Below are 5,481 nucleotides of genomic sequence, written 5' to 3'. Positions count from 1 at the left end.
CAATGAACTAAATAGAAATGAGTGTAATATTGTTTTTTCATTTGACATTAGTGACTCTCAAGTCAACTTTCTAGATTTAACAATATATGCAGAAGAAGAGAGAATCTTAACTAAGAATTTCACTAAGCCTACTGATTGCAACTCTTTTATTCACTATGAAAGCAATCACCATAAGAACTGGCTAAAAAGCATTCCAACCAGTCAATTTCAACGTATAAGACGTAACTGCACTAAGAAGGAGACCTATCTATGCCAATCAGACTCATTAAAGAAAAACTTCATTGCTAAGGGGTTTAATCCCGATCATATTGAACAGACTCGTCAATCCTGTCTTACCTTAGATCGGACTCAACTTCTTTCCTCTAAAGTAAATAAAAATAAGGATAAGCCTAATGATGTAGCTGTTATTATGGGTTTTAATAGTCAATATAAACAAGTAGAAACTATTTTTAAAAAACACTGGGGAGTACTCACCAAAGACCCCGTTCTAAAAGAACATATATCAGGGCGACCGAAATTTATTTACCGCAGAGCTAAAAATCTTAAAAATAATCTGGTGAAAAGTGTAGTCCCTGTTAACATCAATACAGGGAAAATCACTTCCAAAGGTTTTTACAGGTGCGGCACATGTAGTATGTGCAAAGCCTGTAAGTATGATAAATCTAAAATTACTGAATATAAGTCCAATCAGACCAATAAGATATATGAAATAAAAGATTTTATTACTTGTCATAGCCAATGGGTTGTATATATATTGGAATGCAGCTGTGGACGACAATATGTCGGCAAGACTAAACGTAAATTAAAAGAACGTCTAGCTGAACATGTTAGAAACATACGAAAAGGTTTATTGTCACATAATGTGTCTTCTCATTTAAAAGATATCCATGCATGCAATATAAAAGATTTGGTATTTTTTTGTGGCATACAAAATATTAGATCCAATTGGCGTACCGACACAAGGGAGGAGGATTTGGCTAAGGCAGAGATGCGGAATATATACAAATTGAAAACAATGGTACCAAAGAGGTTAAATGCCGAATTTGAACTTAAATGGTTTTTGTGAAAAACATATATTAGTAAGGAGTATTCCATTCTAACATATATTCTTTCCCCTTTTTTTGAGCATCGGAATGGATTTTCATGGTGGCTTTCATAAAAATTTCGTGTTGGGCTGATAAGAGGATCACGATGTATATATGAACACCAATGGAGAACGCAAACAAATACCCCGTCATTGCCTAGCAACGTAATGCTGTAAATTCAACTGAGACACAGAGCAGAATTCCTTCCGGTGGTAACGATGTTTTACCGGAAGTCATCACAGCTGAAGCGTTCCAGCGACTCGGACGGCGTGCGGGCTAAATACCGGATGCAACATTGACCGGAAGTCATCACAGCTGAAGCGTTCCAGCAATTTGGATGGCGTGCGGGCCAAATACCGGATGCAACATTTTATAGATATACGGACTCTTTTATATGAGTGTTTTATAATTATGATTATTTAGATTGGTGTTCTAAGGAATAATATAGGATCCTCCTGTTAATATATGGTGCATTTCAATGGGATTTGCTATATGCGCTTTTTGATGACGTCTGTTTTCTAAACACACGATATTTGTTTCTCTATTACATTACATAATGGGAATTTAAGGGATTTTTAATATTTTTTTAGGAATGTTTTAGTATGTTTTTGATTCGTTATATTATTTTTATGTCAATTAAGATGTTTTTATTTGATTAATCTGTATCATGTGACCGGAACTAAGGGGGTATAAATATGGCCTCCAGATGATCAATAAGCACACTTGGAAAAAGGACAAGGATCCGAAACGCGTCAGTGTGCTGTGGCCTCCAGACTAAGGGACATCTTCATTTGGCTGTCGGGTATAGTATGATGCCTATGGCAAATTTGCTTATCCGGATATAGGCGCTATTCATCTATCGTTCTTTACCTGTTCAGCCGGTGTCGGTGTTTCTGGTCGAAAGGCTTTTTGTGTTTTCATGTATTTGTCCAGATTTGTTTTATGGTCCTTTTGTACCAATAAATTGTTTTTTACCTTCACAATTTTTTTGGGATCAATATTTGAGGATCGTGTATATAAAAGCTAATCAAGCTATCTCCACATGAATTTTGGATTCCAGCACAAAAAAGAAACCTTTATGTGAACATAGGGAATTTCTAAAAGGTCAGTTCATTGTGGGTGATTATATATTGGCTACACATTTGGAGCTAAAAGAAACACGTTGAAAACGGTGGACAAAGATACCTTTCAATGCATATAGGGCACTATTTGAAGGTCAGTGCTTGACAGGTTATCTTTGCCTTTTTGAAGTTTTATAAGAAGAGGAAGTGTGTGCGACTAACCTATAAAGAAACCTTTTGGTGCATATAGGGCACTATTTTAAGGTCAGTGCCTATAAAGAGAACATCTATTCCACCATGTATTGGTGGTAATGGTCGTCCTCTACTAACCTCGTGTCTTCCTCTTTTTGGGTTCAACTTCTCTACTTTGTGGAGTGAAGATAACCCAGGGTGTTTGACTACTTTTGGATAGCCGCTACAGACAAGAAGAATAACCATCCATATTGACAGCGCTGTGGTTTTGTTTCATTGTTGTTTTTATCTATTTGTATATGGGCTAGGTGAGCTCAGAAACTTAATCTAGCTGCAGTCTCTGGTTGGCGCAGGTGGAAAACTACTTTTTGCTATACATATCTTTATTTATCACTGCTCTGCGTTGCCATAACTGCTCTGCATTTTTTTTATAACAGCTCAGCATCCATTTATCACGGTTGTGTATCTCTATTTATCATTGATCTGTATCTCTTTATCACGGCTGTGCTTCTCTTTATCACTGCTCTGCATCTCTTTATCACTGCCCTGCATCTCTATATCACAGGTCTGCAACATAACCCCTTAGATTTTATGGATCCTCAGCTGCCTAACCCCTCCCTCTCTTAGGGCTTCCTCCCATTGCTTACTCTGTTATGTGGCTTCCAGCATTGTATTGGGTTTATTCACACTGCCTCTGCAGTGACCCCTCATTTTTTCCTCCTGTTGGGGGTTTTTGTATGCGGGGACTCCCCCTCTTTTTTAATCATAATATGGGTCTCTTACTACTTCTTTCCATTACTGGCTTTATGCCCTTTTTCAAAGGCAATTCTCCCTTATTCATATATGGGCTTTTTTCGTGGCATTTCCCCCTCACAACATAATTGTGATTATTTCCCCTATCAAACAATTTAGAGCTCAGGTGGTCCCTAGGATCTCCTACCCCAGGGCCCCAACTGTGATTTCCTCCTCTATTCTCACTGACAGTAATCACTACAGTCTCCATCCCCATTTATCTCTGACAGGACAAATCACACAGAGCTATATCACTTTGCCCCTCTTTCTCTGACAGGATGAATCACACAGGACTTTTTATCACTTCGCCCCTCTCTCATTAAAACATTACACTCAGCACTCATTATTGTCACTCATTGAGTAGTTGAGCCCTAACTACTAATTTTGACCAAGGGGTCTATGTATTAAGCCTTGGAGAGAGATAAAGTATATGGAATTAAAGTACCTGCATATCAGCTCCTAACTCTAATTTTTCAAACGCAGCCTGTAACATGACTGTTAGGAGCTGATTGGCCTGGTACTTTATCTCTCTCCACCATTGATATTTCTATCATGGGTGTAAAGTGCACATATTGCACCCATATTTTAATACTTACCTCCCTGAAGTCCAGCATCGGTTGCTGCAATCGCGGTGAAAATCACAGCTAAAATGGCTCCTGTGCATGCACAGTAAAGATTTTGGTCTCCAGAACATTGCGGGTGCCATGTTTCCAGAGACCTGCGCATGCCACCGGAGTCTGCACAGAGACCCCCTCCTCTCTTAAAACGCCCTTGCTCTCCACTTTATCTCTCTCCAAGGCTAAGTACATAGACCACCAAATTTGCCATATATCTGGGCTTCCCCTGGCCATCAATGATAGTATGCTCACAGTCACCAGCTAACTGCATTAACTGGGAGCCTCACTGCCTATTCCCATGTAGTATTCTGTACATTTTTCTTATGAATGTCTACATTTATCTCCAATCTGCTTTTGCTGTGACTAAATAGATTTACTGGGTAAATCTATACTTATCTACTGTATATTCCATTCATCTATGAAGGGAGAGCCAATAACAATATGCTGTAAGCATAACTCCATCAGTGAACATACAATGTAAGATGCACAATGGACGTTTTCTTCCAAACAGTATATGTCTATTTTTAGTTGGCATAGTAACATTATTATCAGTCAGCGTGATTGGATTGTTGCAAACACACCCCAAAAATATATATCTGTAAAAGCAGTGATGACTGTAATGTTATTTCCACTGAGCATCCTCTTATTCACTGTACACTGGGCCTAATTCAGGTTTGAACGCACTTGCCTGCGCAGCTGCGATTTTTCGGGCTATGGTCTTGCTAATCCTCGCAACTGATGCTACGCCAAGAAAATAATAGAGACGCCCACTGAAGCCGTCGCAGAGTCCTCAGCAACTGCGCATATATATGCAATATCATCACAATAACGAGGAACATACACTCTCGGAGTCTATGGCCATGCAGACTGGCCGTGGCAGTAGGCACATTGGTGCCGTGTTTCTGTACTACATGATCGCAGCTGAAGGCAGATGCACGCTCCAATAAACAGCCTGCGTTTTTGCCACCACTTTGTTACCTCCCCTAAGCGGTCCCTTCCTGTCAATAATCTGAAAGGAAATTTCTCACTGTGAGCCGCATTGCAAAGGTATCTTGGCACATGCCAGTGCGATCGTGGCACATGCACAGTCTGCCAATAATCGCTCAGTTACGTTACCATTGACATAGAGTACAAAATGAATTAGGCACACAAAGAGGACAAAAGGGTTCCTACAGGAATAGTGTGCACAATCATTTTGGATGCTACACAAATGTTTGGTGTTTTTCTTATGTTCATGCACATATTGGTCACATATATATATATATATATATACACATATAGTTGAGTCACATTATTACGACCACCAGCAGTGGCGGAACTAGCAAGCGGTGGGCCCAGGTGCAACAAAATGCTAAATGCTTTGCCCCCCCCACATCCCGTCCAAGTCCAGCACCTCACCACCAACTCCAAATTAGGGATCCTTTGCATGCTCCCGTATTATATATATATATATATATATATATATATAGATATATCTCGATATTGATATATCATTTAAAAAAGGGATTGCGGGCCACACAGGTGTATGTGTGTGTGTGTATATATATATGTATATATATATATATAATATTCAGTGGCACTTTTACACATTACGGCAGACAGCGTTCCCTTTTTACACATTACGGCAGACAGCGTCCTCTTTTCTACACATTACGGCAGACAGTCCCCCTTTTTTACACATTATGGCAGACAGCATCCCCTTTTTACACATTACGGCAGACAGCTTCCCCTTTT

The sequence above is a fragment of the Pseudophryne corroboree genome, chromosome 1 (assembly GCF_028390025.1).
Source record: "Pseudophryne corroboree isolate aPseCor3 chromosome 1, aPseCor3.hap2, whole genome shotgun sequence".
Lineage (NCBI taxonomy): Eukaryota > Metazoa > Chordata > Amphibia > Anura > Myobatrachidae > Pseudophryne > Pseudophryne corroboree.
The sequence above is the reverse complement of the archived record's forward strand: the minus strand, read 5'-3'. Positions refer to the sequence as shown.